We start from the raw sequence: 21,457 nt of genomic DNA, 5'->3' as shown, positions 1-21,457 counted from the left end.
TAAAGCACAGATTAATCAGCATGGCATCCGTTTGAAGAACAAATAAACTGTCCCCAGCCTCTGCAAAGCAGCTTCACACTGATGTCTTCCAAACAGGAGCAAAAGGCCTGTTGTCTTCTTCAGCCTGATGTCTAGTCAAGATGAGACCTTTAGTGTTGAGAGTCATCATTAAATGACCGTCAGATGGGCCCTTACTTGTTAAATCAGTCAGCAGGTGAGAAGAACAGAATATGGGTCCATCACCCTTCTCAACAAAATGCCCAAGTACATCAAGTTTTTTCTTGCTTTTATACAGTTAAGGCCTTAATAGCCTAGTCATATTTCTTTAAAAAAATATACCATGCCTCTAATTTAAAATACTCTCATGAACTTGTAACTAGAATGAAGGTTGAAAAACACTGTTCTAAGAGGACAGTTGTCTAATGAATTTGATGAAACCAAATAGTCATTTGTAAAAAGTAAACAAATTTGTCTATGCAGGAGAGAGTAGGACCTACCTATATCCTACCTATCTCCACAATGAAGGAGAAACTCCTCCAATGAACTACGTATGATGGAAACAAATGCTGGGGTCATTAGCTTCCTCATTCTGCTATTCCTTGGCATGAATATGCATAAATTTAGGATTGCATCTAATGAGTCTAACTTTGGGAGTTGATTTTATCAATTTCTTGTTCCAGCAAGAAATTGCCAATGTTTTTTCTGTCCCGAGTTGTCCCTACAGATGTTGTTTTGCCTATTACTATAGGTCTCAAGTTTGCTTCTGGGGTGCTGTGAAATATTTTCTCCCTGCCCTGGCATGTAAGACAAGCATCCTGTGAATATCCAGCCTCATTCAGGCCACCTCTGCGTCTCATGAGCTGTCATGCAGATATGCTCATCTTCCCCAGCACAGGCGTCCAAAGAGACCTTTGGTGATAATTTCAGGTTTCAGCATGATTCTCCAATGTAGTTCAAAACCCCAGCTGCTGTATGCACATATCCATTAAGGAAATTATTCTATTAATCTCTCAGGTGAATCATGACAGGTATCAAGTCCAAGTAAGGCCTTTTGCAGAGACTGATCTTGGTCGTAAAACTTCATTATACTGATGATAGAACTACATTAAAGTGCAGTGGCCTCCTCGTCCTGCTCAAAAATAAAGGTCTGGGAGGTCTGGGGAATCAAGCATTCTTTAAAATATTTCCGGGACAAAAGATTGGTGGCAACTTTTTTCCTCTGACATATTAGAATTGCTCAAACCTTGGGGAGCATATTTTGACACTGCTTCTCCAGACAAGTGCTAAATTTCATCTAGTAAATGATTTCTGGAGTTGCATTCTTGTGCATTCATGCACAAATCAAGAACACTGTTCTGTCTCAAATATCCATAGGCCTAATGGTGAGATCCAGGACAATGTGCGGCAAACAGCAACATTTACCCTCCAGCACTGAAAATTCTGATGATGGAAAATCAGGTGCCCTGCTGCATTCTTTCATCTCACTCTGGACTCTCAGGAAAGCATATGGTATTTTTTCTCTGCTGCCACTGGTGTGAGCCATGAACCAGGGTGGAAAAAATTCCCTGCCTTCTTTTGTGTATGTGTAACATCCTTCCTTTGCAGATGGGGCTCTGCAGAAACCAGCCATGCAGCGTGAATTGCCAGTGGTGTCCTGTGCTGAGAAAAGAGACACAACCTGCCTCTTTAAAGTACTGCATCCCTAAAAGTAAGTCAGGACAGCAGATGCACAAGAGAGAAAAAGCTGGGCTTTTACAGGCTTGCAGTGTCAGAGGATTACTCTGCCTCTCAGCTGCCATGCCCGCTGTGCAGGGCCATTCACACCAGTGAAACGCGTTATCCCTGCTCTCACTGTGGTGTGCAGAATACTCACAACAGCAAACGTTCAGTATTTTTTAAATAGTGTTTTATTTAATTCCTCAGGCTGCTATCCATTTTTGGCATTGGCAGCTGCTTGGCAAAAATCAGCACTTCACAGAGTCCTTGAGAGGCAGAGGTGCCTTTGATGGGGGACACTCAGCAGCACAGCCCTGCCCTGCTTAGCCCCTCTCTGTTCAACAGATCACAAAGGCAGGGAGGACTTGGGAGGCAAGGGTGGGAGGGTCACTCTGTTCTGGTCATTCTTAGGTGGGTGCCTGAACACCACTTCCCACATGCCAAATCTTCCTTTTGGATAAAAAATAAATATGTGTTTTTTTCAGGTAAGTGGTATTTCTAGAATGGACAAAATAAGGCACAGGAAAACATTACCATTTCCTATGGAAAGAACATTTCAACTTTTTGTTTTGTTTGGCAAAATCAGAATTATTCTTCTTACAAAATTTTCATAGGATTGGTTTTTTTAATACATCAGGGCTGTTTCCACTACCCCTACAAATCAGGTGAAGTTTGCTGTAGCTTAAGGGGTTTCCCTGATGCTGTGAGCCTTGTGGAACTGCCAGCATCCTATTTTCTGAGATTAGAGAAATGTGGGAGAAGAGAAAATATGCAATTTATGAGTTAGGGTGCTGGGGAGCTTCTTGCTGTGGAGCCATAGATGTACACTGCAATTTGAGGAAGACCTAAGGCAACTCATCTAAGATAACTATGGCCTCTCGTGCTTCTCTACAGTGGCAGCAAAGCAAAAAATTGCTGCCAAATACAACGGCAGAGGAAATATCTGATGCCCCTTCTTTCCACACTTTTACAAAAGTGGGCCACAGATGGGAACAGGGTTAACGCAACCTGCCTCTAAATTTAGCCCACAGAGCACCTGTACTCAGGTGCACCGGCAGCACAGAGGATGCTAAGGTGACTGACCCAGTGGCTCCTGAGGAAGCTATGAGGGATGTCCAACAAAAAAACAGGTTTCAGGCATGGGAAGTGTTAAAATCCAGAAGGATGTGGCCTGAAAATCCATGAGAGCTCACTCTGCCTGAGCCTCTTCTCAAACCACTGCAGAAGGGCAGGATGATTTTTCTGAAGTCTTCCTTATTTTTAACACATGCTCTATGTGTGCAGAGGGTTTATCTGTATTGTGAGCAATCTGAAATGTCTGTCAAAGCATACAACAATATTTATTGGACCAGATAATGGAAAAATAGAATGCGTTTTCTCTCTTCAAAGTATTACTTTTACTTACTTCCAGACACACCCCTCTCATTTCCTACTCACAGACATGGGGCATCTGGCTTTTTGAAGGAAATAGGTGGGTTTGGGATTTTTTGGGGTGGTAGGGACTTTTTCTCTAAATGTTTAATAGTCCAGACTTCCTACCTGTGAGAGCAGATCACAAATAAAAAACACCCCAAAAGAGCTAGAAAAGCCCCGCAAAAGCACGTATTCCCAGCCCAGTGTCTCTTGCTGGTGCTTAGGCTGAGCAAGGCAAACACTCCCACAGCCCCAGGTGGGAGCTACACAGGCATCTCTGATGGTGACAAAGCCAGTGCCAGTGCCCAGCTGGGAAGGAGTAACCTGCTCCTCATGGCTCACACCTGTGAAAGAGTAGCAACACATTCGCATCTTCATCCCCCTTTCTCCTGGAGGCTCTGGCTGGATTAATTTAGACAGAGACAGGTTTCTCTCTTTGGTGCTCGACAGGGTGGGGTCTCTGCGCTCAATCCAAGCCTTCCCTATACGCATGTGCAGGGCAGATGGAGCAGATTGGAGGTGCTTACTGGCTCCCCTCACTTCAAGTTCACCTGTACACCCCTCTGCCCCATTTGGCAGATCCCCGGGGCTCCCAGTTAGTGCACTCTGCAACTCCTCTGCAGGGCCAGACAAGCTCCAAGGAGCTGAAGGGTGAACCAAGACCTTTTAATTGCATCATCAAAGGAAAAAGCCCCATCCACTGCATGACCATGCTGAAAGACTTCTGTCATTCTTACGTAGGTAATGCAACAATTGACTTCTTTATTTAATTTCACTTGTTTTAACTGTCAAGAGCTGGCAGCTCTTGAAAGAAAGGATTAAGTGGGAGAAGAGAAAGAGTCCTATCTGCTTGCTCTGTACACTGCTGTAGTCTGAGCGCTTTCATTCTGTTTGCACAGTTTCTGGTACAACATGGTCCTGACCCAACTAATCGGATGAATAGGCTGATGGTAAGGAGCTGTTTGCTAGTCTGAATATACTTTCTTTTTGGTTGTTAATATAAAAAATGGTAAGTGGTGCTCACTGTTATCTCGATTACTTCTTTCATCAGTAACCCCTTTTTTTTTAGACTTGGTAATTCAGCCATTAAAAAACAGCCTCTGGATGGGAAGTTAGCAGTCAGGATTAATAACTATTAGCATCTTAAAGAGCTGCAGGGCCTGTTTGCAAATTTGGACTGACAATATTTCCAAAAATATGTGGGTTTGAATTAAAATTAAAATGTGCAAAAATCTTTTTTTTTTTATAATAAAAGCTCTGTGGTTTGAGAGGTGGTTTACATCAATGTCGTAGCAGCTTTACGTAGAAAAAAACTAGATGTGATTTAATCTCTAAAATGTTTTAATGGCTTCAGAGATTTCAAAAGAAGTACTGGAAATTATTTAGATGGAAATATCACTGAGCCTATTAGCTTTTTATAAAATGAGAAAACCCTAACATTTTTTGCCTAGCATTACTTCAGTGTGGTCCATAGGGGAAAAAAACTCCAAAAAACAGCGATTTTCAAATTTCCTTAATATCCTCCTTCATCTATTCTGGAATCAATATTCATTGAGAGAAACTTTGGTGGTCTCCATTTAGACCACCAGGTATCACGTCTGAAAAAATAAAATCTGGGAATATGTGGAGCTTCGGGAGAATTAACCAGGGAAAGGCAGAAGAAAAGCAGAGAAATTACACAGAAAGAAGGACATTAAAAGGGATCAGAAGATGCCAGTATTTGATAGCACACTACATGTAAAATTAGAAAAGGCAAGGAGTGTTGCACCAAAGCTGTGTCCTTTTGCTCTGTGAAGTAACTCACAATAACCACCTTTCAGGGTTCTATATCCAGAGCTGTAAAAGAAAGTCAGGCATTGTTTTTTGTACACCCCTGACTTCGCTGAGTCTCCTGCATCTTGCTTACTCCTGGCCTGTGGATTCTGATTTTTATTTGGGAGCGACTGTCCTGTGAAGCCCTTCCTGGCATCATCACAAAGCTTCTGAATAATTTGCTCCTGGAGACACTGGAGCCCTGGGGCAATGGAGATAGCTCTTGAGATAAGAATGGGAGGAGTAAAAGAAAACACCCATCAATCCGTTCCGAATATTCAAACCCTTAAGCGAAAAAATTCAAGGCACACAAAAACCGGACTACTGTATCCTTTCGCAGCTGAAAAGGCTTTAGAGATGGCCTGTTCTGATCAGTAAAAATCAAGGCACAAGTCTAAAAACTTTGTTTATAAGCTGAGGTTCACAAAACAATGCAGAGGGAGCTAACGCCCATTTTGCTCTTTGAAAGCCCTGCCGAGGACCCCATCCAACCCAGTGCAGCCGGAGGGCACATTCTGCCGAGGCTCCAACGTGAGAAAAGCGTTTCACGGGAGAGCCTCCACTGGGGAATCCCAATCCCTCGGCACTGGACTGTGTACTAGCCTGGGACAGGTATCGGATCTGACCGCATGTATTGGACCTGCTGGGGCCAACATTCCTTTTCTGAGCTTCGAACCAGTCCCTCCAACCTCACACATGGTGGACCCCACTTGGGTTAGCCCCCGGCAGATCTTCCCAAGAATACTGAGTTTCCAGGCGAAGCCCCGACGGTAACCTACTCTCCCTGACGAGGAGCTCCCGCATCCCGGCGAGCCGCCGAGCCAGGCTCTCAAGCGGGGGCAAAAAAGCTCCTCTCTGCTGCCGCTGCCACCGGCGCTCGCACTCAGCGCACCGCCGGGGCTGCCCCGCCACGCCGTGCACCTAGCGAGGCCGCCCCGAGGCTCCCGGTGCCGCGGCGGGGCAGGAGGGCCGGGTGGGGATGCAGGGGGCAGGCGGGCTGTGTGGGGGTGCAGAGGGACAGGGGGGGCGTGTGGGGGTGCAGGAGGGCCGTGTGGGGGTGCAGGGGGCCAGGAGGGCCCTGTGGGGATGCAGGAGGGCCGTGTGGGGATGCAGGAGGGCCAGGAGGGCCGTGTGGGGATGCAGGAGGGCCGTGTGGGGATGCAGGGGGCAGGGGAGCCGTGTGGGGATGCAGGAGGGCCGTGTGGGGATGCAGGGGGCCAGGAGGGCCGTGTGGGGATGCAGGAGGGCCGTGTGGGGATGCAGGGGGCAGGGGGGGCGTGTGGGGGTGGAAGGGGGCAGGGGAGCCGTGTGGGAAAGTAGAGGGGCAGCAGCCCGGCCCGGAGCCGGAGAGTGGCCGGAGGCGCCGCGCTGGTTTTGGGCAGCGCGCAGCCGCAGTGCGGCCGCCGCCGGGTACAAAGCGGGGCCGGAGCGCTCCGCGGACTCGCAGCGCGGCGGGAGGGAGGGAGGGAAGCGGGGACGGAGGCAGGAGCTGAAGTTTTGCGGGGTCACTGGAGCGCTCCTCAACCTCCTCGCCGGGACGCGGAGCCCGGAGGTGAGCGGCGGGGGATGCAATTGGGATGGGCTGGACGCGGGCGCTCGGGCGAGGGGCGAGCGTAGCGGCGGCGAAGCTGCTGCTGCCGCTCTCGTCGAGAGGAGCAGCGCAGCTTCCCCCGGCCCCGGGAGAGCGCCTGGGTCTGTCGGGAGCGGGAAGCGGACGCTGCCCCCCTGGTAGGAGGACGGCGGTCCCAGCGGACCGGTCTGTGAGCGTGTCGCGAAGAGTTGCTGATCTCCCTCCCCGTTTTGATTAAAAATGCTGGATTATGCCAAACGAGGCGCGGACGCACGTATTCCGTGCATCGCCGCATCCCGCCTGCTCTCGGAGCCGCGACTCTGCCCTGCTCCCCGCCGGCGGCTCTCCCGGGCCCGAGGGAGGCGCTGCCAGGTGCGGTGGGAAGTACCTGGGCAGGGGAGAGGAGGAGGTGGAATGGGTCACATGTGAGAGCAGTGTTCACCGGTGCTTTGTTTAAATGGACCGTCACTAACTTGTGAGCCGGCACTTCAAAAGAGTAGAGATTTTTTTGGTGGTAGGGGGATGGGAAAAGGGGAAGGTCTTGGGCTTTGATGCTCAGTACATGAAAGTACCTTAACCTGGGCTGCTCTTCACGAATCTCACGAATGGTCTTCACGAAAAAAGGAAAAACCCAACTTACAAACTCTTATAGACATCCTGAAGTGTTTGAAAACAGTCTTACTTTTTCTGAAACAAAGCTGTGGGACGCAATAGCTTGATACACATTTACATGTAAAAACTGATTCAGACGTAATTACAAGCCTCAGTAATGACAGTGGCTTTCTTGTGACTGCTTTGTCCCCAAGTTACACATAAGACCAAGCTGAGTTTAACTTTTCTTGTACTAATATTAAGATCAGGTATAGTGTGCTTCTTGTTAAATCAAAGCTCTCAAACATTTAAGTAGCAGCTGAGCCTGTTTGGCATATCAGTGGCATGGCTGACTACCTTGTATCTTGGCAAGCCATAAAAGATACCATGACAATTTGCTGATTAAATATATCGGCTGTGTCTTACCCTTTTATTTCACCCCTTCTGTCAGAGTGACTGGGTCCTATTAAACGTTATGTGGGTGTCTGTTGAGAAGGAAGGACAATATCAAAAAAGTGAGAGGAGGCTGATTGGGTTAATGTGTGAATTTTAGAAAGGCCAAACTAATTTAAAAAATGTTCCTGATGTGCAGAGAAAGCCCTGACGTTTTTGTTCAGGTGATGTGTCAAGTCCTTAGAAGCTGCTTGGGTCCTTCAAGTCCAGAGTCAGTTTTCCAAAGGGAGTGGGTGCCAGTCGGGCAAAGTGGTACTGCCTGATGGGACTAGGGCTGAGTCCAATCCCTTCTGCAAGCAGTATCCTTGAAGTCTTGTTTCTCTTCTGGCTGGGAACATCTGCCATATATTAGTGATTGGATGAAATAGGATTCCACCCTGAAACTTTCTCCTCAAGAGGAGATGACATATTGTCATATGACAGGACAGCCTGTGTCCTTCCTCTGTTGGGAGTGAGTGAGAGAGGCTGCAGCTCTGGTGCACCTCTGCAGCTCTGGCGTGGGGTAGTGGTAGGGGGAAACTTGTTGCGTTCCACACAGCTCTGAGTGTGGGTCACACCAGTGCCAGGGGCAGTGGCGCAACTCCAGGTTGGGGCAGAGTGCAGTTTGGGCTTAAGGATAGGTGGACACAGGCTCTTGTGTGCCTCAAAATCTGTAGCTTTGCTGTCCATGTGTTTAATGGAATTTGGTGTTACATTTGACTCTGTTTCATTTGTCTGACTTCACAGTGTGGTTTGCCCCTTTGTATTGCTAGCAATCTAACTAGAAGGAAATTCATATTATAAAGTGTATTTTGGTGGCAACTTCTGTAGCACTCCAGCCCATACAGGAGTCCCTAGAGTCTTAATTTTTAAATTTGTGCACACCTGCTTTCTTTTAAGATTGGGCTTTACTTCAAAATTGCACTGGAGAAAGCCTTGATTGAAAACTGAATGTGAACTGATTTTAGGTGTCTTTAAAAATCCCACCTCCTTGGGAGAACCTGCTATGGAGATATTTCTTGTAGCACAAATGACTTCACTTGGAGATGAGTTGATCCAGTAGCTCCCCCTTGGTATCTGTTTGCCTTTTCTCACTCTAGCAGTTTTCTCAGGTTTGCAAGCTTCTGGTACAGCTTGTCGTCTCAATTTCTGCAGTGCACTGCATGTCTAAATAATAGATGGTGAAAGAGAAATGAAAACGTCCAAATGAAGAGTCAGTTTTGCAAATGATGCAGAGCTACTGTGAAGAGCTGTCGGGAATGGGCATCTGATCATGCTTTTAGTTGCTAAAACATTAGTTGTTAACTGAGGAGAGTTGCAGATTTTCTTGTGGTGTCAGCACCTGTTGAAGTGGTAGGTCATGGAGATGAAGGGCTTTTTCCCTAGTCATTTAGCTAATGGAATTGACTAATGGACCAAAGGAGGTGTTTCAGGCATCACTGCTTGTACTGTTTATCCATCCAAAAATTCTCCTCTGCACTTTAGAAAGGTAAGAAACACTGTACTTGGAAAGTGGCTTGAAAGCTTGTGTGTATGTATGTGCACAAGTATGAATTTTATCTAAAATTTTTGTGGGTTGTCTCAAGATGACGTGTTAGGCTGATGAGTAGGTTTTCATGTTGTGATGATGAGTTCATGTGGAATTGCAAGAAGAAGTAGCAACGAACTACTTCCAAAAAGTTATGATTCCACCTAACTTCTTAAAGATGCAGTAAATGTACTTTACAGATGACTTAAAATGCCAGTTGTAAGTTTTTACAGAATTTGAGAAGTCTTTTGTTTAAACTATATAAAAATATCTAAAAATAGCACTGTATTTTTATAAAGCTTTTGCATATTTCACAAGCCTTTATGAAATAACAATATTTATGAACTTATTTAATAAAGTTCATCTTGACTAGAGATTGAGATTTATGGTGAGGTTTACAATGTGTTTGAGTCTAGTGGGAAATGATTCATTTTAAGTATCTTAATAGTATCTGCTTGCATGGTTGAATAATTGGCAGTGCTGTAAAAAGGCATTTAGGCATCTCAAGGGAAACTACTTAGGCTTGTCAACTCTGACACTCCACAGTTGTCTCTTGCTCCCATTATAGAGGCTATATATTGAGGGGAAATAACGTGCAAATTATATATCTGTTCCCAGCTATCAAAAGACTGGTACCTGAAGAGAAATAATTGCATGTCAGGAATTAACAACTGGCATAATTGATTTTTTTTTCAGTTTATATATTTCCCTGGCAGTGTTGTATTGTGAATTATACTTGTAAGGTCGGTCTAATGTGTTCAATAGTGATTCAGGCCATGTTTATATTTGTACTTCACCAAAGGTTCCCTGGCAAACTCCAGAAAGCAAAAAGATGTGTGTGGTGATAGTCACTTTTTCACCATTAATAGTGTAGTTGTCCATAATGACGAAGAAAGGAAATAGCTTGTAATGTGCTGTAGTGAACATGGGAAATGCTTTCTGAGCTTTGATAGTAATGAAAAAAAATCTGTCGTTCAGGAGGGGTGGCAAGAGCATCTGACCTCTCTTTTGGGCTGCTGCAGACTCTGGGCTCTTAACCCTGTATTAAGCCCAATGACTAGTCTGGCTAAAGCACAACTTAGGAGGCGACATCCTGTTGGACTTAAAGCACTCCCACAGGTTTCCCTTGTCACTTAGTGCCAATTTTTTGTGTTTTTCTGAGCTCAAAAATGTGTTTCTGATTTCTAATTAGAGCTGTACTGAGGAAGGCTAGCTGGCAATTAAACATGAGTCATGAATGTGTATTTTCAATGTCCCTTTAATTCTTTAGAGATGTGAGCAGACTGAAGACAGAGGAGTCGGACAAGATCTGTTGGAACTTAATTGTGGATAAGCATTGTCAAACTGAGTCTGGTCTTTTCAAAAGCCAAGCTACTGTTCACATACTTTTCTGATGTATGGGCTCCCTATTGCACGCAGGAGCCAAACTAGACCCAGATACCTGCCCTGCTGGGTTGGAGGTTGTAACTACCTTTCCCTAAAGCAAGGCATCTCCAGAAAATGTTCTGGTGAAGGGGATGGTGGGAGGATGTTGGGCATTGGGGGTGTCCCAGCCTGCTTTGGGGCTCAGGGATAGTGCCTGAGTCCCATCCCTCACACAGACAGAGATGTCTGTGCCGTCCTGGAGCACTGGGATATTGCTGTGTCACACACAGAGATTAAGACAAAGAAGTGTGAGTGAGAGAACTCTCCTACATGCATAATATGTCTGTTTTTTCATCTTCTCTGCAGCTGTGTATGCCATGAGCTACAGCAGCTTTTTGTGGTGCTTGGGGGTGGTTGGTGTCCAGGAGGGCAATGGGGGCACCTGGGACAAATGTTTGTGCTGCCACACTTAGGGGATGGATTGGTGGTCTGCACTGGCCTGGTGATGTATTAGGTGCTAGTGCTCTGAAGTTCCTGCCTGTCGATGCCCTAAGCTGCTGATTGTGGAAATCTACAAAGATTTACTGTTGAGTTCTTCGTTATCAAAAGGTACCCTTTCCTCATCCTAAGGACACCTTCCTTGCTTTTTTTTACCAGTCTGCCATCTTCTGGGCCCAAACAATCCAGTGCATTTACATGAAACAGTAGTGCCCTGGCAGGAGCGGGTTACACTGCTGCTGAGGGTTCCAAGAAGATGCAAACAGTCAAAATATTGGTTATTGGACAAGGCACTAGCCTTAGTAAGGCTGCTTTGGGTTGAGAGGTTCTGTACCAGAGGTTTTTATCCAATGTGAGGTACCCATAGATCTAAAACTGATGAGGCCTAATCAATCCTGTATGTCTTGTATGAGTCTGTAAATAGTTAACATTGACTTTTAAACTCTAAGTCCCTGGACTTTTTTTCCCCACTTTTTTACTGTTTCAGGTAGTATTCCCAAGTTTAGCTTCCATACAGGGCTGTTACCCACACAAATTATCAGTCCTTCTCCTGGTCTCGCTTTATGGCTGCTGTGCGCTGATAATGAATTCTGTAGCATGTGTGCATGATTTCAGCCTCCTAATTGTATGGCTTGATCAACACTTCTTGACATAAGGACAAACACTGATTTAGCTTTTATGCACCATCTATTATTTTACATAATCCACCACCCCCTTCCAAACAATGTAGTTTGGTCTGTTAAAGATTGAGCTGTCTTTTTGAAGCCTCTTTCACAATTTTATAAGTATTTCTGATCCCTTCCCAATTCTGCAGTGTCATTATTAAGGGGGATGATGGTGCCCAGATTGACTCAGGTGATTTTGCATCACGAATTGCCGAGTGGTGCCAGAAATGTTTCTGTTTTATTCAGCGCCCGTGCCAGTCTCCATGCCTCCTGGCTCTTTCCTGTTGACTCTGCCTGTGCCACAGGGGCTTTACAGGGGGTGCAGGCAGGCAGAAAACCTGTGCCTGGCTGAAAGCAGTGAGCTCTTCTCTCATACTTCCGCTGCCACCTTCTTTCTGCTGGTGCTAATATTAATGTGGCTGTGGGACAAAACCAATTCGAACACTGATCTGGCTGGAAACAGATGTGCTGGAATACCTCCCCTCACCCCCGGCTATTTGATGTGTGCACAGTGTCCCACGGGCTGTGCCAACATAGCATGAGAGGGTGGGAAGCCTCAGCGGTAGTACAGGGATGTGTCAGAAATTAATAGGCATGAAATCATGGTACTGTGATTGCTTCCCGAGCCTGTGAGTTGGAAACCCATGTGATGTGGATTTGGTCCATTAGAACCTTTTTGGTAGATGAGGATCAGGAGCGTTGATCATCAGAGCCCTGCTTTGTGGGTGGGACTGGGAGAGCTCCTCACCTTGCATTGTCTACTCATCACGCTAGCAGCCTGCAACCTGTTAGTCTTAAAGACTAACGAGTTGAGTTTAGTTTAAAACTAAACTAATTATCTATTTAAAACTAAACTAATGATCTCCCCCGAGCTATTCTGATCCCTTTATATTTTTAAATTTTTTTTAACCTCAACTGTTTTCCCAGTTAACAGCTGGAAGTCTTCCCTGAAGTGAGACCATGTCAGAGTTTGAATGTGTTTGTTTAGGTGCATAAACATGGCTGTGCATGGTGGGGCTTCCATCACAGTGTTTTCATTCACTTCATGAGCTGTTAAATGAGAAAAGGATGGTGCTAATTCTTGAGCTGTTTTGGAACAGCTGTGTCAAAAAGCCCCCAAGGACCTCGGACAATAGTGAAATCTGTGAATGATGCTCTTCATCTCTGTCACAGCATATGCAGAGGATCTCTGAGAGTTACACCAAACTAATCTAGTTTGGATAGGGAAAGAAAGATACATACATGAGTGTTTTGTGTGGCTATTCAGTATTTCTCCAGATGGAATTTGCGAAGAAGTGTAGTGACTGGGGAAAGTAATGCTTAGATTTAGACTAGAGAATCTTTCTCTTTATTTATGTAGACACTTTTGAGTGTTTTAAAATTAGAATATGAAAAGTAACAAAGGACAGTCAAGATACTGATCGTGAGACAAAAGCAGGGGCATTTGACTCATGCCAAGTTATTAAATGAAGCAATATTGCAGAATTTTTCTCCCAATTTCCAGACTTCCAATAGAAGAGAAATCAGAATGAAAGAGTTCTCAGTTTTGCAGGCCTTCTCAGTTTTGCAGTTTGGCAAACGCTGTTTAAGGTTGTTGGTATTTTCTGACCAGCGCTTTGTTATTAACCCATCTGTTAGTAGACGGGTTGTTTCAATTAATCAGTGTTCCTTTGCAGTGTTAGTAGACTGATACATTAAGATATATTCTGCTTCCCGCTACAGTTCAGTTGGTGGAGGGCTGCACTAGAGCAAAGAGCCTTGCTTTTTTTTTTTCCCCAGGGTGTATCTACCTCAATAGGCACAGCAAAATACCTGCTAAGAGATGTTTCGTTTAGCTGGCTGTTTATTCAGAGTAGAAACTGGTCTTTCTATCCGGGGGTGAACCCCACTGTGGGGGGCTTGTTTGTTTGTTTTGTTATTAAGGAGAGTCCTTTACTGGGTAATGACTCATATGCTGGAATCTGACTTTTCACTCCGATTAGCCACAGATCGACCCAGATGTACCTGCCATTCTGCAATAGATAACTTTAGTGTGCATTGTTTACATTTCAGATACCAAACCAGGGTGAAAATCAGGCTGTTCATTATTGAGACCTGTCATGTAGCTGAGTGTGAGTGCACGTCCCTTCAGGCTCTATTAATATGAGTTAACTTTGTAATTGGGTTTCTGGGGCAAACAGGGACAGGAAGCAGAAGTAATTTGGCAGGCCAGGCTTAGCTTTTTTGTTCTGTGTGTTGTAAGTGCACAAGAGAGCAGAAGTAAGAGTGGTGCAGAATAGCTGGAGAAATCCTTACAAAGCAGAGGACAGTTGTCAAAACTTGATCTGGATGTTAGGGAATATCATGGAACTTAACCAAGGTGGGACTTTACAGCTATATTGAAGCAGAATTTCTATAGCCTCCTGTGATGTTTTAGAGTCCTTATCTTGCTGCTCTGTATTTTTTAGCTGTCTGGCAGTAGCACTTTGCCTTGTAGAGTCTAGAAACAGAAAATTGCTTGCCACAGAAAATTCAGGCTTGCTGAATGAAAAGCAGTTGTCACTACTCGGTTTTGAAGCTGCTTCACAATGAACTTAATAGAAATGTAAGTTTTGAAGTTGCTCTAAACTCTGTTCATAATACCTAGTTTTGCACAAATAAACCAAAAAAGGTGGTGGGGGTGGAAATCCAAACCAAACTGTGAAATGCTAGATTTCCTGAATAGGGAAGACAGGTTTTGGTGTTTTTTCTTCCATTTTTAAGGCACTGAAAGTCATTTGGCTCTTTTCAGGTGTTCTGTTTGGATTTACAGGAATGTGATTAGAATTAAGCTGCCTTGTGGTATTTTTTTAAAACCACACTTCGCATTTTTCAATTAATAACTTCACTTTTAAAACAATAGTCTTTTCCCCAGACTAATCTTAAGGCTCGGAAAATGCAATACAAGAAGAGATTTTTTAGCTTAAGTTCCATTCCTTCCTGATATGTGGGGCTGAACTTGTTCTTAAACTTTCAAGTTGCTGCTTTCTTGTTTTTTTCCTGATGATAAGCTCTTGAAGGGTTTTCTTTCCTCAGATGAATGCTAGTCTTACTCTGGCATCACTGACCATTTTCTCAACTTACATTTTACCAGCAGCCTTCCCAGGCAGCTTTCTGTCCATAACAAGTCAGTAACATTTGAAGAGCAGATATAGTCACCTGCAAGACTAAGGTGAAATCTCTCTGAAACAAAGAGGTGCTGCAAATTATGTAGGCATGGTTAGCTGTAGTTTATGTATCTTGTCAGCATCGTTTAACTGGGCTGACAAACTTGATGAATGCTTCGTACTTTGTTCTTGTGGTGTTATGGGCTGCTTTATGCATGGGGTTTTTTTGAGTAGACAAGGAGTTCTGATGTATGTAGTGGAAGTTGCCATGGGCCTGATTCCATCTGTGATTTAGCACCGAGTCTTTGTCTCCTTTGTGTTTTTCTTGCAGTTTCTCATCCCATAAGTACTGCTGCTTGTGCCCACTGCCATGTTTTTAAGCAATGTTGCAGGATCACATAAACGAAAATACTAGTGGCTGCCGGGAGCCTTCTCACTGAGGAAATTTAAGGAAAACAAACCCCTCTTTGTATCTGTGCACACATCATGACTGTCACGAGTTATGTGGTAGGCGTGCTAAGGAGATGCAGTCGGTGCTCACTCCAGAGACCCAGCGCTGGGAGGTGCACCTCCTGGGAGGCTGCTGCTCCAGCCAGAGAGGCAGTGCTCAGTCACTTAGTGGCTGGACTGGGATGTGGGGATCGAGCAAATGTGGTCAAAATAAAATGGAGTTCTTCAGAGAACATTATAAATAGCAACAGACAGAATATTGCTCGCATTGTAAGGGGTTGTCGGTTTTGGCTGAAGCAGACTCGAGAGGGTTTCAGGGCTGTTACCTGTAGCAATTCCATCTTTTGTTAGCCTGGGGCAGAGAAGGTTTGTGCATGTACAGCTGAATCTCTGGCTCAGAAAGTGTTAAGTGCATGGATTTATTAGTCTTTATGCTGGTATATTTTTCATGCCCCCAACTAGCCAAAAAACCAGGATGGCCTGCAGTTTGTTTTAGGTGGTAGAGATTAATGACAGTTTTATTGCAAAGCTACATTTGTAGTTTTGTTTCCACAAGCACATGGTGACTGGGACAGGAAGTGACCTTTCTTGGTTCACAGCCTGCAGTTGAGCCTTTTGACCCCTCCACAGACCGCCCCCCCCCCCCTTAAAAGGAGCCCTACAACTCCTCAGCAACCCCAGCTGCCTCTTGGTTTTCTTGTGTTGTTCCCCTGGTAGCCCCTCCCATCCCTTTCTCCCGGGCAGCAAAGCCCCCTGGCCCCCAGTCCGCATTGCTCACATTCCCGAGCTCTGCGTGCACGCAGTGGGATGAGGGAGGTGGCTAAGCTGGTCCTCTGCTCTGGCTTGGAAACCACTGTTGTGAAAGCAGTCTGCCTGCTCCTGTCCTCCCTTTATATCCATCAGAGGCCCCCTGCCCACATAGCTCACATTCCTGAGCCGAATTTCATTTGGGATGGTGTTTTGCTTTGAAAGCTGTTCCTGCTTGGTAAAACAAGTTTCCCTGTAGCTACATCTTCATGGAAGAGCAGCAGTTTATATCCCCCTGCTTAACACACTTGGTGGCTATTCTGGATGGTACACCAAGGTCTCTTGGGTGACTGCAAGTGAGTGAGATGGCAGATGCAGCAGTGAGGAGCCAGAGGTTTGGCTGTGCACGGGCTGAAGGAGAATGTTGGGGTCTGGAGGAGACACCACTGGAGCTGATGTCTGTGACTCGTGTAGGGAGGAAGTTTCATTGTAATGTCAATTAAAAGACTTTTCCTCCCCACCTCTTCCTCCAAACAGCTTGCTAATTTGCATCACAAAAGTGAGCCAGGGTTGTCTCCTGACTTTGTTTCAGAAAATAACAATTGTCTTCAACTCTGAGTGAAAATGACACGATTTATGGGCTGCTTTATGCATGCTAGTGCATTCAAGTATAACTGTTAATTGAACTGCCTAATATTTTTTACCACAATGTCCAGTTACAGCTAGTCTTTCATCAGTGCTGAGAGAGTCTCATTGCAAGGAGGAGGACTGTCTGGCCTGTGATACTGGTGTCGCCCTGTGGAAGAACCAGCTGGGTATGTAAGGCACTTTCCTGCACATCCTGTCTTCAGAAACAGTGGGCTGTTTCCCATGTTTTACTACTGCTAAGCCAGAGATTCTTTGAGCAAATAAAAAATAACTATAATGTGTTAGTACACAGCTAGGAGCACTAACAATTTTCTGTCAGCCAACAGCCATTTGTATCTATATTCAAGCTTAGTCAAACTGGCTTTGTTGGAGCTGGAGCATCTCATCACTTTGATTTCAGTGCAGAAGTTGTCAAGCCACAAGGCTGCCCTGACATTCCTGTATAAAGTTGCTGTAAATAGATGTGTGACCAGTGTATATGTACCACAGGTCAGAAGCAGTAGTTACTCCGTATGTGCTTTTTCTCTTTCCTTTCTGTTAATCTCTGGACCTTTGTCTAAAACCTGGAGTATTACAGAGACTGCAGGAGGGGCCAGAGTAGGGCATGGGGTCTGTATTCTGTATTGCCCCAAGATTCATGTCTGTGCTGTGTTGCAAAATTGTCCTGTTTATTGCTCTTGCTCTGAATGGAAACACCTTTTGTGGCTGGCTAAACTTTGGAAAAGCATTAGGCCCAAGGAGGAACATTTTCCTTCCTTTGTCAAATAGTCTTCCCTTGGACTAATGCTTGAATAGTTAGGTTGAGCTGTGTTTGGCCTGTCAAAATCCAGCTATTTTTTGCCAAAACTGAGGTAAGCTCCAGATAGAACTTAACATGTGCTCTTTCTCAAAGAATTACTCATATAAAAGCACTTGCTAAACCATGTCTAGACTGCAAAGACCTGGATTTGGCTGAATCTAATTAAAGCAATGGTAGCTTTCAGGTACAGATTTAAGTGCAGTATGTTATCCTGGCTTTTGCTAGAAGGAGGCTGACCATGGCTGAAGTGGTTTTGACTTGAATACGGAGGTAAATTCAAGTCAGATACCTTTGAACTGGTACTTCTGCCCACCTGCTTAGCCTGCCACAAAGAGAACATCATGTGCCCAGAGCAGGATAGCCAAGCAGCTCATGGCGATATGGGTTTCAGCACAGTCTTCTCAGAAAAATTGAAATCAACTTCCTGCTGGTTTTGGAAAATTAGGTGAATAATTCTGAGAGTTACCAGAAAGTTTCTGACTGCATTGCGGAGATATGAAGAGTCTGGAAATATCCTTCTAGAAATACTGGGTTTGATACTGGAGGTAAAACGTGTTAGATGCACAGCACTAACTAGTCCGTGCTGGCCAGCCGCCCTCATGACTAAGCTTGTGAGTTCGTTGCCCATCTGTGCCCGTTGCCTCATCTTAACTCAGGTTGATTACCAGCTGCTTATTGATTAAGAGGGATTAGGGGAGTCCTGGATGTCTAACACAGCTGGTTTCTCCCATCTCTGAGTAAGTCACTGAGTGGAAGTTGTGGTATTGCCTGTGGATCCCTCCCTGGAACTGTTCAGGGTAGGTTTTACTGGAGTACAAAGAAGCATAATGTAACTCCTGGCTTCTGACAGTTCTACCTCGTGGCCTTGAATGTTTGCCCAGACATGTCTGTGAAGCATCTTGGCTGTTCTCATGCTTTTGCTATTCCTCTGTCTCAGCTCTCTGGACTCCTTTTATTTCCTGTAGCTTTTCTATCTAGCGCGCACTTTGTTCAGTGCCCATCAAGTCATGCCTGTTCCTCCTCTTTCACCCTGCCCCTGAATGCTTGCTCTGTTCAAAGTCTCTAAGACAATACAGAAAAGGGGGGGTCACCATGAAGAAAATGGAAGAAATAAAAGGGAGAAGTGAAAGAGCTGTCTCTGACAGAATTCAAGCTCCGCTGTCTAATCTGACAAGTATAACTTTTTCTTGAGAAACTGTCCTTTGCTTCGCATTTTCAGCCTGTCATCAAATTTCTGCTAGTTTTGAACTTTGTCTCATGAGGCTGTTGCAGGACTAATGAGCCAGCAGTGCAATTCCTTTTCTTGTCCTTAGAAGTGGAGGGGGAAAAAAAAAGATTCAGCTGCCTCTCACTGTGACACAGCAGCAGTGGGTGACTGCCATGACTTTTTAGGCTGTTGCAGTCTTACAAAATGTTCTACTTTGGAAATGAAAAAAGAAGATATACTGGACTATTCTTAGTACCAAGTTCAAGGCTCAGCATTGCAAAGAAAGTTTGTGTAGCTAATTAAAGGTATACATACTACTTCTTGGCAGTGTGCAGAGAGAACTTTTTCTGGTAAGGAATGTTGGCATGACCTTGCCTTGTTCCTGAGTGTCTGAGAACTTGCATTTTTGTCGTCTTCTCAGCAGAACACAACCTGGGATAAACCTGAGATAGTGGCTAGGGGTCACAGCACAAATGTGCCATGCTCACTGTATGAGCTCTCTTGTTTGCAGCTGGGTAGTGGGGGCTGTGGATTAGCCACCTCACTGCCTTCTCCTCTGGCCATGGGCTGTGACCCATGCTCTTTTAAGCTCTTCCTGCTTGCTGCAGGAATCTGGTGTTTTCTTAGCTGTGAACAGTCTTCTAGGCTGATTTATGTATGATTTTTTTAGCAGATCTCTTTATTTCCTTTCGCTCTTAATATGCTAATTCACAGCTGGTTGTAAGAAGACTGAATTAGTTCTGGGTCAAGAATAGCCCCAGTCTGTGTTGGCACTACTCCTATGTATGAATTACGTTTTGCTGCTGTGAAAAGAAAGCTGTTGTGCTGTATGATTGATTTGCAATTCATCTTGCATGGCCCAGTCAGGACTCAAGTTGGATGGTGCTGATGGATGAGGTGATTAGTGCTGGTGTTGAAGATGGAGTTACAGGCAAAGAGTTTCCCAGCTTCATGGCTTCTTACCATGAAAAAAGGGGCAGTATTTGTCTTGCTATACTGATATGCTGATCTTCTCTCTGATCTCTAGGAAGTCTCCATTAGATCCATCCATTTCCTTGATCCCTTCTTGAAAACTTCATTTTACATCATGACTTATACTTTTTTTTTCCTTTTTCTTCAGAACGAAGGAAAACCCTCCTTACTTTTGTCTTGCTGTCTATTGGAAGTGACAGAAATTGCATCAAAGCCTGGATGGGTTTTTTTGTAGATGAGTTTGTATTCCCTAAGGCTCTGGCATTTATCAGCCCTTGTTCATGATGGAAGTTGCAGGTCATTGAGATATTTTAACTCCTGACCTAATAGCATGTGAGTGTTTGCTGTTGCCCAGTTTGCTCAATTCCCTGTTTGGTCAGCAGCTGGGGAGCTGCTGGGAGCCTGGCTGGCCTTGGCTCCAGGTCACTCACAGAGCTGGCGTCTGCCGGCGAGTTGAGCCGGAGGCTGCTCAGTTAAAATGCTGTCAGTGCGCTCAGCCCACGGCAGGGCTGAATGGCACACTCTGTCCCCTTCGGGGGAGAAGGGTGATGTGAGTGCCCGGCTCACGCTGTGGAAGCCGAGCCGGCTGAGCCTGCCGTGGAAGCTGCTGCTGCAGAGCACTGCGGTCCCCATACCTGTTTCCTTGTGTTTGCTGAAGGGTAATTGTCAACAGCCGTTTCCCACTTTCTTTGTAGGTCTTTCTTTGGTGTTCCTTTTAACCCAGATTTTTCCTTCAGCTTGCCAGTTACTTATAACTCCTAATTCCGGTTTAATGACTTTTTTGTGTCTGGGGATTGTACTTTATTTGCATCACAACAGAGCCCTATGAAAGGCTTGCAGTAATGTCAGCTCTGGATCTGGTGTTAGGCAGTTCAAAGTGCCAGGCATGAGTTTTATCAAGTTGGTCCGTTTGTGCTTCGAAGTTTGAAGATACTGATCTCCTTGGAAGTAGGCAGGTGGCAGGTCGAGCAGCGCATCTGAGAGCTGCCTGCTGAGAAAACTTGTTGTAATGAGAAAGAATAGAAAAGTAACAAGTCTGTCACAATGAGAGATTTCAGGGGTTCAGTTGTATAACATCACTAGTAAAAGTAAGTTAATAAACACCAACATACTAAGAGCATCTCAAAAGTTAGTCAGTCTCTTTTATTTTGTATATTATGGCCTATTGATTTAATGAGACTGTACAAAACGAGGCTGAAGTTTGGATGAAATTATTTAGTTTTGTGGACTGTTTCTTTCAACACCTTGGATTAATAATGTTTGGGTTTTGTTGTTGTTTTTTTTTTTAATTAGGAGTTCATCATACTAGAACTATGTAGCAAAATATGCTTCTAATCTGCAACCCCCCAAGCTGCATTTCTTTTTAATTGCCAAATGTTCTATTTGCCAGTAGAAGCATGGGAAAATATTAATAACTGAGAGACTATCTGATGAAGAATGTTGAAAGAAGTCTGCTAGCATCAGGACTTTTTTTATGCTTAGGAGTACAACAGTACAGTGAATGTTTCATTTTAGTAGGAAAAAAGGAGATACTACTAAACCTCAACTCTGCCTTCACTTTTCCTAGCTGCTGTCTCAGATCTTTGTTAAGCTCATTTTTTGTTTTTGTCTCACTCAGCTCAGTCGAATGGGTCATTGCATTTGAAATTTTTTTCTGTTTTCTAAACATCCTTTGGAGAGCAAAGCAAAAAAAGCCAAAACAAACTCTTTTTAACCCACAACGCCCCCAGCTCTTGTACATCCAACAAGTTTTGCAATACTTCAGTGCTGCCAGAGTGTCCTGCAGTTGCTTGCTTTCCTTTTGATGAGTGTTAATGGCTCCCTGTTCTGTTAGCTTGCTTCAGATAGGTAGCAAGAGAAGGAATTGCTTTTCCAGAAGGAACTTCTCGCATGCTGTGAATGCAAATAGGCCGTTTGTT

At 44.7% G+C, this 21,457-nt stretch overlaps 1 protein-coding gene across 6 annotated transcripts in view; it reads left to right on the top strand.

The window, feature by feature from the left end:
- Positions 1-6,406: 6,406 nt before the first annotated feature.
- Positions 6,407-21,457, top strand: part of KANK1 (KN motif and ankyrin repeat domains 1) — a 127,954-nt gene continuing 112,903 nt past the window's right edge. For 2 of the 6 annotated variants that reach the window (XM_030968372.1, XM_030968373.1), the window contains exon 1: positions 6,420-6,493. The gene's annotated coding sequence lies outside the window, so the exon portion shown is untranslated. Of the gene's footprint in view, positions 6,494-16,234; positions 16,269-16,628; positions 16,728-21,457 lie in introns of those variants that run through there. The other 4 variants (XM_030968369.1, XM_030968370.1, XM_030968371.1 and 1 more) reach the window with 4 other exon arrangements.

This window comes from Camarhynchus parvulus, chromosome Z (assembly GCF_901933205.1).
Source record: "Camarhynchus parvulus chromosome Z, STF_HiC, whole genome shotgun sequence".
Classification (NCBI taxonomy): Eukaryota; Metazoa; Chordata; class Aves; order Passeriformes; family Thraupidae; genus Camarhynchus; species Camarhynchus parvulus.
The sequence above is the reverse complement of the archived record's forward strand: the minus strand, read 5'-3'. Positions and strand labels throughout refer to the sequence as shown.